The 12,209-nt window shown below is 43.5% G+C and overlaps 1 protein-coding gene across 2 annotated transcripts in view; it reads right to left on the bottom strand.

The window, feature by feature from the left end:
- The window catches only part of LOC146806103 (ecto-ADP-ribosyltransferase 5-like), a 517,784-nt gene that overhangs the window by 139,940 nt on the left and 365,635 nt on the right, over window positions 1–12,209 (bottom strand). The window lies entirely within an intron of this gene.

Raw genomic sequence — 12,209 nt, 5'->3', positions numbered from 1 at the left:
CGGTTCTTCGTCGAACGTCTCGCAAAGCAAAGGGTAGTCACTTGATGGTGCCTGTTTGCACAGGGTGGCCACTCCTTGGCCACAAGGGAGATTCTTCAGTCTTCTTCTTTCGTCGAATGTCGAAGGTCCAGAGTTTCTGTTCAGTTTTGCAGGTTCAGGATAATCTAAAGTCTTGAGGCCCAACTCCCACTCTTATACTAATCTGGGGGGCTGGGATACCTGCTAGGTCACGCCTTATGGGTGGGACCTGGGAGGGGGTGGTTACACCCACTTCCCTTTGTCCAGTTTCGCGCCAGAGCTGGGGCTGGAGTGCCCCAGCACCGGTTTGAACTGGACTAGGCAAGGAACACCTTGTGTGCCCCAGGCATGTCTCATTCCTTTCAGCCCACCCTGCCCCAATACACTAAAGGCTGTCTGGGGAGGTGCTGGCACCTCCCCAAGCAGGAAACCTATTGTCCAGGCCTCCCTGGCTGGGATCACTCCCAGCTGCAGGAGGTCAGACTTGTGTCGTGGCAGCAGCATCCATTTTGTGATGCTGAGGCTTTGGTCAGAGGTTACACAGCAAAGTAGGATTTTAACATGTCTCTCCCTCTAGAAGGGAGGGATAATATCCTCATCACCAGAAATGGTATGGGGGTATTATTCCAAAGTGTTAGACACCTTACACGACATGTTTTGATACAGCCCAACCATAGTTACCAAAACCGTTTAAGATTATAAGGCACTTTAAGAGTATATGGTAGGCTATATCATAGAACAGCTATAAGGACATGGTTCCGAAAGCTGCAGACAGGCTCAGCTCATGCTAGAGCACCATCTCACATGTTACCAAGCACTCTGCCTCCAGGATTGTTAAGGCCTGCCATAGGAGTGACTGATAGGTACACATGTGTCTATATATAAGGTAGGTATAGGAATACTACACCTAAGCAAGGGGTGATTACACGACCTTGCCCCAGCTGAGTGATCAGCCAGTTGTGTCTGATTGGAAGGCCAGACCAGGGGTGGCATAATACATGCTGCAGCCCCTGGGAGGCCTAGGGTACACCTATGCCCTGGGTACCTAGGGTACACTGTACAGGGTCCAATAAGGTGATCCTTACCAATTGGGAATGTACCTAGGGTACATGGAATCCATTTTACAGAGAGAGCAGACAGCCTGAGACCCTGAATGGCAGGATCTCAGGCCAACTAAGTCGAAAAACCAGCTAGACACTAGGCAAAAAGTTGGGGGTAACCATAGTCAGATATCCACCTTCCTACACAACCCCCCCCCCAAACGAAAGGAGATAAGGCTGGCCTTTACAAGGTAAGCCTCTATTGCCTGAGTGGCCATATAAGGAAGAACCAGCACTGGCATGGTTACCCCCTGTCTCATGGTCCACTAAGCAATCCCTCATCCTAAAGATATCATAGGGTCTCCACCATAGGGAATCTCTACCTTTGGTGTGTCTTTGCAAAGAAAAAGGCTGGTGTTGAGATGGAGTACTGAAGTGAGTGTCCTCAAAGTGAGGCCTCAGCTTCCTCCAATCATCCTCCACCATGGATGCCTTTCTTTCTCTAACTGAGTTGCACTGTGCTCTCAGGGTCAGCCTCTGGCTACCTAAAGCTGGAGGCTGGGTCCCTTTTGTGGGCTTACTGGAGGGACAGGTCAGGTTTGGGGCCCTGAGGTCCCAGGTTTGCCTGTGCCCAACAGAATCCCTCTGGGGGAGGTCCCTAATTACCTGTGAAGGGGATCCCTCAGGAATGTTTTTACCCATCACCTGGCTAGGGCAACTAACCAGGCAATCCTCATTCTTTTGAAGGGGGGGTTCTTGTGGACAGGGGCCCTCTTGGGGTCCACTGGCCTCCCTGACCTCTGCAGCCCTGGGCTGACTGAGGCAGGGTAGAGAGAGGCAGGCTACCTGCACCAGACTGGGTCCCACCTTGGAAGGGGCCACTGACATCAGAGGCTCTGCCAGGCCAGGCCTGGCTACCTCTGGGGCAGTTCCTTCACAAGGGGTGAGGTCAGATCCCTGAGGAGGCTGACCTTTTCCTAATGTCTGGGGAGAGGGAGACTTTTCTTCCTCCCCACTACTCTCTGTCTGTGTGGAGTGATCCATTGTTTCAGGCTTCACTACACCTATATCAGTCTGAGTGTGGGCTGAGACCATTACAGCCTTGCCAACCTTTTCAGGAAGGCACTCAGTTTGGGTTTGAGCTGTGACTGTCACAGCTCTGTCAGTTCCTACAGGGAAGTCTGTCTGTGCCTGGGCTGTGGCTACCACTGCCCTTCCAACCTTTTCAGGGAGGAAAGCTACTTGGACAGGGGTTGTGACTGGCACAGCCCCCCTACCCTTTTTGGAAAGGCCTACCATTTTGGAATGGGTGTCTTGTTCAACTCCAGCCCAAGCTGAGAGTTCTAAGTCATTCCCCAGCAAGCAGTCCACAGGCAAGGTTGGAGACACTGCCACCCTTTTAGGGCCAGTGACACCTCCCCAGCTGAGACATACCTCTGCCATGGGATGACTGTTCTGTTTGCCATCAATGTTAGTTACCTGGTATGAGAAACCAGGCAAAAGCTGCTCAGAGGGAACTAGCCTATGGGCCACCATAGTGATGCTAGCTCCAGTGTCTCTGTAGGCCTCAGCTTTTCTACCATTGATGTAGGGTTCCTGTCTGTACCTACCCAAAGTGTTGGGACAGGCAGTGAAGTTGGCAAACCCCATGCCACCATCACAGACAAGAGTAGCTGCTGCAGGGGAATTGGCTAAGCCAGGATCCCCCTGTGTTCCCCAAGAAAACCCAACCAAATTTTTGGGGGCACTCCCACCACCTGGGGGATTACTGCTGACAGTAATAGGTGGTGTGACAGGAGTAGTTGGAGGAACAGTTTTGTTTTTAGCCTGTGGACAACTGCTGTCAGTTTTCCAATGCCCAGGTGTTTTACACACATGGCAGTAAGGCTTTTTAACTGTGGTAGAGGAGGGAGCTTGGGACCCACCCTTGTCTTGAGGCTTGGTGGTATCCTTCTTTTGGTCACCACCCTGATTTTTAGGCCTAATCCTGGTCCTGACCCATTTATCTGCCCTCTTTCCCAATTCTTGGGGAGAGGTCAAATCTGAGTCTACCAGGTGTTGATGGAGAAGCTGGTTTTGACAATTACTAAGGATCTGCTCCCTCATAATCAAGTTGTACAATCCTGTATAGTCCTGCACCTTGCTGCCAGTTAACCAACCTTCCAAAGCCTTAGTGGCGCAATCCACAAAATCAGACCAGTCCTGTGTCTGTGTCTTCTGGGTGTCTCTGAACAACAACCTATATTGCTCAGTGGTTAAGCCAAACCCATCTATCAGAGCACTCTTCAGGACTTTGTAATTATTTGCATCCTCATCACTGACTGTGAGGAGCTTGTCTCTACCTTTATCAGAAAAGGAGAGCCACAAGATAGCTGCCCACTGACTTTGGGGTACCTGCTGTACTTTGCAGGCCCTCTCCAAAGCAGTCATCCATTTGTGGATGTCATCCCCATTCTGATATGGGGGGACTATCTTGCTTAGGTTTCTATGGTCATAAGACCTATCCCTATCTCTAGGAATGTTGCTGCCACCAGTGGGTTCTGACCCACACAATTTTTGCTCTCTAGCCAGAGCAAGCTTCTCTTTGGCCAGGGCAATTTCTTCCCTTTGAATCCTCAGATTAGCTTCCCTCATTCTGGCTTTATGCTCCTTTCTCTCAGGTGAAGTCATTCCCCTGTGAGAGGAAGCATTAGAGAGGCTAGAAACATGGGAGTGGATGGATTCCCTTGAAGGGGATCTGTTCCTCCTGTTTCTTTCTGAAAGCCTACTTGTGGGTCTGTATGGGGGAACCCCATGCAAACTCCCATGTAAACTTAGGTTTGCCTGGCTAAGTCTTCCTACTTGGCTCTGGCTGTCTACCTCCCCATCTGACTCATCTGTGGTGGGTAGACCCCTATCTACAGCTATGGCACCATCCCTGGCAGCTCTTTCAGCATCATAGGCCTCCAGAAGCTCCACTAGCTGTCTAAGGGTAGGGTTTGCACCCTGTCTTATTCCTCTGGAGGTACACAAATGTCTCATCTCCTGGAATGTGAATGCATCATACCTAGAGGGAACCTGTCTAGGATTCTCCTCTCCTGAGGGAGCATCAGTGTGGTCTCCATTCAGGGGCATGATTCTAGTGAGGGTGTGGTGTGTGCACCTACCTACACTAGTTGTTTCTACTAAACCTCTCTAGTAGTTGTAGTCAGGGTGTGTTACTCCCTTCAACCTACAACCACTAAGTCCAGTAGGACTTAAGTATACTAAACTATGTTATATGTACCTAGACAATATCTGTGTGATCTTCCAATTTAGTATCTCAAGATTATAATGGTATTACAACAGCAAGCTCAGATCCCAACCGCTGCTCACCAATGTGAGAAGTTGGCCTGATGTATGATGTCACTAGTTCTAGTGTACACCTTATATCAGTCCAAATACCCTTATGGTGATTGGTTGTAAAGTCAACCTTATAGACCAGCTATCCTAGTGGTAGCATGGACAAGAGCAGTCTTAGGCTAAACTCTGAATGGCATGTGAAGCCAGCTGTGATACCATATATAATCCCTTGAATACCAAATGAAAGGACACCACAACAGATATATATATAAAATAAAGTGTATTTATTCTAAGAAAACCCTCAGCACTCTTTATGAGATTAGAGGTAAGTACAACACAGTCTTATTAATGCATACAGTAAGTCACACAGGTAAGTAATACAGTTAGGCCCTAGGGGCCACGCAAACCATATACTAAATAAGTGGTATAAGAACCACTGTCACGGAAATAGAATAGGCCTAGGCCTAGGGAATCGCTGGGGCTACACTAGACTACCACAGGATAGGAAGTGGGAGGCCCACGGGATTCGTATGCAGAGTGGAAACACTCACGCGTAATGCGTAAAAGTCACTAGCAATAGTACAGTTTAGAAATAGACAGATTTAGGACACTTCCGGAGTAGCTAGGAAGTTGAGACTTGAAACTTAGACACTAGGATAGTCACTATCCTGATGAGCACCGGAGTACCCAAGTTACCTAGCCCACAGGCTGCGGGTGCATAGGGGTGAAGTTGCGTCGGGTTTCGTCGTCGACTCCTATGGATGCCTGAAGAAAAGATGCTGACAGGCAGTCAGTGAAGAGTGTCCGGTGGATCCCAAGCCTGGGATCAAGAAGAGAAGAAACCTGCAAGCAGAAGGGACAGAGTCAAGGTCACTAGCCAGTGACCACGTGGAACCAGGAAGGAACCAGGCGATGTCGTGAAGAGTTGCAGGTGAAGGTGAAGCTTGTCGCTGCAGCCAGGAGGACCAGGAAGCGTCGAGGGTGACCAGGACCAGGAGGCGAGCTGTCCCACGAAGGCTCTTGCTGTCGGCGGCGTCGAAGTTGGACTAGGACTCACCAAGCCTTGGCAAGCGGAACCCACGAAGAACAAAGGACTTGCTTCAGGTGCAGACCAGGAGGGTCTGGGGTGCTTCTTCTTTGCAGAGAAGCGGGAGCCAGTCTGGAGGAGCCAAACCAGCGCAGAAGATTTCAGGGAGCGTCGTCACAAAGGCCACTAGCCAGCGGGCAAGCAACCGGACAACGCGGCAAGCAGGAAAATGCTGAAGGGCCCCACGCAGGACTCGTGGAGTGTGGGGGGCTGATCTTCGGTGCAGATGGTGCTTGGGGTGGGGCTTCTCAATCCCCGGTGCACAACTTCGAGGGTGCCTCAGAAGCTGCGCTGTAAGTTACTAGCCACTTTTCCCAGGTAGCCGGTCCCACGTCGCTCGTCGCCTCCACGGATCTCAGCTCTGCTGCAGATGTGGATGAGGGTCGGAGAAGTCTGGAAATCAAGGCTCTGGTCGGGCTCTGCAGTCGGTTCTTCGTCGAACGTCTCGCAAAGCAAAGGGTAGTCACTTGATGGTGCCTGTTTGCACAGGGTGGCCACTCCTTGGCCACAAGGGAGATTCTTCAGTCTTCTTCTTTCGTCGAATGTCGAAGGTCCAGAGTTTCTGTTCAGTTTTGCAGGTTCAGGATAATCTAAAGTCTTGAGGCCCAACTCCCACTCTTATACTAATCTGGGGGGCTGGGATACCTGCTAGGTCACGCCTTATGGGTGGGACCTGGGAGGGGGTGGTTACACCCACTTCCCTTTGTCCAGTTTCGCGCCAGAGCTGGGGCTGGAGTGCCCCAGCACCGGTTTGAACTGGACTATGCAAGGAACACCTTGTGTGCCCCAGGCATGTCTCATTCCTTTCAGCCCACCCTGCCCCAATACACTAAAGGCTGTCTGGGGAGGTGCTGGCACCTCCCCAAGCAGGAAACCTATTGTCCAGGCCTCCCTGGCTGGGATCACTCCCAGCTGCAGGAGGTCAGACTTGTGTCGTGGCAGCAGCATCCATTTTGTGATGCTGAGGCTTTGGTCAGAGGTTACACAGCAAAGTAGGATTTTAACATGTCTCTCCCTCTAGAAGGGAGGGATAATATCCTCATCACCAGAAATGGTATGGGGGTATTATTCCAAAGTGTTAGACACCTTACACGACATGTTTTGATACAGCCCAACCATAGTTACCAAAACCGTTTAAGATTATAAGGCACTTTAAGAGTATATGGTAGGCTATATCATAGAACAGCTATAAGGACATGGTTCCGAAAGCTGCAGACAGGCTCAGCTCATGCTAGAGCACCATCTCACATGTTACCAAGCACTCTGCCTCCAGGATTGTTAAGGCCTGCCATAGGAGTGACTGATAGGTACACATGTGTCTATATATAAGGTAGGTATAGGAATACTACACCTAAGCAAGGGGTGATTACACGACCTTGCCCCAGCTGAGTGATCAGCCAGTTGTGTCTGATTGGAAGGCCAGACCAGGGGTGGCATAATACATGCTGCAGCCCCTGGGAGGCCTAGGGTACACCTATGCCCTGGGTACCTAGGGTACACTGTACAGGGTCCAATAAGGTGATCCTTACCAATTGGGAATGTACCTAGGGTACATGGAATCCATTTTACAGAGAGAGCAGACAGCCTGAGACCCTGAATGGCAGGATCTCAGGCCAACTAAGTCGAAAAACCAGCTAGACACTAGGCAAAAAGTTGGGGGTAACCATAGTCAGATATCCACCTTCCTACAAACTGCAACAAAAGTTTTTCCTGATATTGATAGTTGATTTCCCGTAAACTTCTTTATTAAAGTGTCCAATTTTGTTCCATCAGCTTTACAACGTTGCATCATTAAAATTACATACTGTCCATATATTTTTAAAAACAACGTTGACAACATTTCTGATTTACATTTAGAACATTCCATGTTGTGATTGGCATCTTTAACTAATTTAGTAAAAGTCACTGATTTACTCTCTGGTAATGTTAAATATATGAACCTTTCAGAATCAACATTAGAGCTGCATATGTTCAAACGGTTTTCACAACTATGTTCCCATTTATAAGAGACACCAAACATATTTTCTATTGCTACCCCTTCATCTTCCAGCACCATAAGCATATACATTAAGAATGCCTGTGCATCTTGCTGGACATTTTGAGTAAACTGTGTACATCCAGAACATACATCTAAAAGATTTCTAACATCAGAAGCACTTTCTATTGTAGTTTTATCATTACTCAGCTTGTCATAAAGGATACTCAGCAGAGAACAGAATCTTTTTTCATGATTTAGTATTATCTGCTCTATCAAACTTTCCAGATAAAATACAACATTCAGCACTACATTAGCATAGCAGTTGACACCAGAGCTATTTTCAAAATGACAACCAACAACCTCTTCAGCATTGCCCTTTTTCTTTTTGCTTGCAATCACATAAGTCTCTATTTCTTTACTCTTCTGTACATCCTTATTACAGATATTCTCAATTCTCCTTTTCCGACAAACAACACGTCTTTCAAACACAGGATACTGGCCTAAATGAGGAGCATAGCTTCTTCTTAATCTATTATACTCCTTTACACAGTTTGCATCAGCACTAACTTTTGACTCATCAAAGTCTATCATGAATAAACCAGATAATTTTTTCACGAGTGACAAAGCAACATATGCCATACCTTCTTTAAACACACTAGATCCAATGTTTACAAAAGCACTATCTACAGTTAATCCTTGGGATTTGTGAATAGTTACAGCATATGCTAGTGAAAACGGAAACTGCTTCCTATGTACATATAAGTCTTTCACAAGCAAGAAACGAACTGAACAACGACTAATGTCTTTAACCTCTTCAATCTGATCAAATTTTATTTTTAAAAATTCAATTCCATCTTTTTTCTGGTAATTAACAAAACCCACAACTTTACCCATAGCTCCATTCACTAAACCTTTTTCTACATCCAAATTACATCTTAAAATTACTCGACAGTTCATACATACATAAAGATTCTTTTCTAAACCAGCTGTTTTTTAAATGTTTTTCTCCAGAGAATCCAGTTTAGTTGTCAATTTGCTTGTCAATATAATAGTTATTCCTTCATGTTGTATTTTATCCACAGCTTCCAGTTTTATAATCTCTTCATTTTCCAATTTCAAAAGTTCTTGATTGAATATGGAGCATTCATGTAGTGTTGGCATTAAGCAGATTACAGTATTTTTTTCAGCAATTTTCTTGTATATTTTCTCTGGAACTATTTGTTCTGTTGGAAACAAATTACATAGCAATCGACTCTGTAAAGCATTTCTGCCATGTTCGGTGAGTAGTCCAATTCTGATATCTTTGAGAATACTTGCATAATCCTCATCATTTGCTTGCCTCATATTGGTAATGAGTTCTTTATACTCAAAGTATGTCCAAATATTCACATTACCTATACTTCCTAACGACTTTTTCGTGTCTTCATGTGTAAGAGTATAAAATACTGGTTGTCCTTTAACTGGAGTGAGCTGCAAAAGATCCCCAAAAACTATGACGTGTTTTCCTCCAAATAGCACGTCACAGTTTGTCTTTAGAATTTGCTGCATTCTTAAATGCACAAAGGCAAGCATTAGGTTTGATACCATGCTTACCTCATCAATAATGAGAACTTTCACTTTTTTCAATACTCTTGAAACTTCAAAACATGCTTCTCCTGTTAGCTTGTGGTATTGTATTTTGTTATCATGCTCTACTGGTAACATTAGCAAACGATGGAGGGTAATTCCTTTTATGTTATATGCTGCTAACCCAGTTGGAGCAGTAACAACACAAGACAAAGTTGAGTCCGTTTTTTTCTGTAGGTAGCTTCTAATTACTTTAATTAAGAAACTTTTTCCAGTTCCAGCTTGTCCACTCACATACATTCTGATTGGTTCAAATGATGTACATGAGCACTCTTTATTTTCATGTAGTAATCCATGATCAATTTGTTTTGTGACTTCTTCATAAATTTGTTGTTGTTCATCATTCAGTTGTTGTTCCAAATTTGGTAAGTGTATTAAATCTTCCTGTGCTTGATTCATAGCTGTTTCCACTTCAATCATGGCTATTGCAGCTTCATTTTCGATGATTGGTTGTCCTAGAGGATCTTGACTGAGCGTCCCAGAACTTTGACTGTCTTGAGAACTGTCTCTAGCTTCTTCAGCTGCAATTGTTGCTTCTTGTTCAATTTCTTCATTTAACATTTGTACATAAGTTGTGAAAGTACTGCATTCAATGGTATCTTTGCATTCATTAAAGGAATCTTCATAGCTTTGAAAATTTCCAAGTAATTCATCCTCTGAACGCCATGGTTTAAACAACTGTAAAAGTGCTAAGTGGTAAAATTCCTTCTTGTCAGTAGTGTCGCAACTCAGCTTCCTGTGATTAATCAAACTTCCTTTTGTTTGTTTGACCAAACATCCTTCCTCACCGATGACTTTATATTTTCCATTGTTGATGTCTTCTGTGGCATTCCGTTTATAAATGCTGTTCTGCAGCACTTCGTAGAGACACATGTTCTCAAGATGATGACTTCTCTTTGGGTAATATGTGTCCAACATGTTTGTTCTTAAAATGTCTGTACTTTCAGGTTCGTTCTCTGCTAAATATTCAATTTCTTGAATAGATTTCAGGACCCGATTTCGCATTCCTGCAAGGCCTAAACTTACCCAAATTATTCTTCTGGATTTGGAATACAGACTTGCAGATGATAACCTATCTGAACATTCGTATGAGCCAATTTCTCAATGCGATAACATCTTTAAACTGAAACTGTATAGCTTTTTATGGATACTCTTCTCGTGAGAAACCTCTTCCCACATTTCTTTCAATTCCGTTTTCTCAGATTTAGTGATGTAAGATGTGACATACCGAGCAACAGCAATACATTAACCGGATCCAATGAGCACAATTCCCCTGCTGTCTGACAGAATATCGACGGAGAGAAAATCGACCTACAAAAATATTGACACAAAAATATCGATGACAAGAATATCGAGATCCTATCTACAACATGGTAAGTACAAAAATATCGAAAATAAAATATAGAATGTCAAAAATATCGTTATTAAAAATATAAAGTATTTTTTAGTTAAAAAAATATGTAAAATAAACCAAATAATACCTATAAATAAAATAAACATAATTAAATACATGTTATAATGTTTAAAATTAATAATTAATATATATAATGTAATAAAACATTAATTAAACATATACATATAATATATAATATATATACTTACTTAATATTACATTTTAATAATTGTTTTAATAACTTATAACTTGTTAAAAATTATTATAAATTACAAATACATCATACACATAAAACAATAACATGAATAAAAATTTAATAATTATATATAACACATTTAAATAATTACATTTAATTTGAATATTGTTAAAATTAATTATATATTACATTAGCTAAAATAATACAAAAAATATTAAATATCAGAGAGAATAAAACTACTACTCCAGCTCCAATAAAAACAGTAAAGAAAATGTTGGATAGCGTAGAGCTAAAAATTACTATTTCCACTCCAGGGAGTGTAACAATAGGGAAAGTGTTGGATAGCGTAGAGCTAAAAATTACTATTCCCACTCCAGAGAGTGCAACAGTAGAGAAAGTGTTGAATAGCAGAGGGGTAAAAATTACTATTCCAACTCCAGAGAGTGCAACAGTAGGGAAAGTGTTGGATAGCGTAGGGATAAAAATTACTATTCCCACTCCAGAGAGTGCAACAGTAGGGAAAGTGTTGGATAGCGTAGGGGTAAAAATTACTATTCCCACTCCAGAGAGTGCAACAGTAGGGAAAGTGTTGGATAGCGTAGGGGTAAAAATTACTATTCCCACTCCAGAGAGTGCAACAGTAGGGAAAGTGTTGGATAGCGTAGGGGTAAAAATTACTATTCCAACTCCACAGAGTGCAACAGTAGGGAAAGTGTTGGATAGCGTAGGGGTAAAAATTACTATTCCCACTCCAGAGAGTGCAACAGTAGGGAAAGTTTTGGATAGTGTAGGGGTAAAAATTACTATTCCAACTCCAGAGAGTGCAACAGTAGGGAAAATGTTGGATAGCGAAGGGGAAAAAATTACTATTCCCACTCCAGAGAGTGCAACAGTAGGGAAAGTGTTGGATAGCGTAGGGGTACAAATTACTATTCCAACTCCAGAGAGTGCAACAGTAGGGAAAGTGTTGGATAGCGTAGGGGTACAAATTACTATTCCAACTCCAGAGAGTGCAACAGTAGGGAAAGTGTTGGCTAGCGTAAGAGTAAAAATTACTATTCCAACTCCAGAGAGTGCAACAGTAGGGAAAGTGTTGGATAGCGTAGGGGTAAAAATTACTATTCCCACTCCAGAGAGTGCAACAGTAGGGAAAGTGTTGGATAGTGTAGGGGTAAAAATTATTATTCCAACTCCACAGAGTGCAACAGTAGGGAAAGTGTTGGATAGCAAAGGGGTACAAATTACTATTCCCACTCCAGAGAGTGCAACAGTAGGGAAAGTGTTGGATTGCGTAGGGGTAAAAATTACTATTCCAACTCCAGAGAATGCAACAGTACGGAAAGTGTTGGATAGCGTAGGGATAACCTTTACTATTCCAACTCCAGAGGGTGCAACAGTAGGGAAAGTGTTGGATAGCGTAGAAGTTAAAAATAACATAGTTATAAATAAAATAATTATTTAAAATAATTAGTGATTTAATTATTAAATAACTCAAAAATATTTACAAATACCAATAAATAATTATTACAAACATAACTACCAAAGAATAA

This window comes from Triturus cristatus, chromosome 8, assembly GCF_964204655.1.
Source record: "Triturus cristatus chromosome 8, aTriCri1.1, whole genome shotgun sequence".
NCBI lineage: Eukaryota > Metazoa > Chordata > Amphibia > Caudata > Salamandridae > Triturus > Triturus cristatus.
Note: the sequence above shows the minus strand (reverse complement) of the source record. Positions and strands in the feature narration are given on the sequence as shown.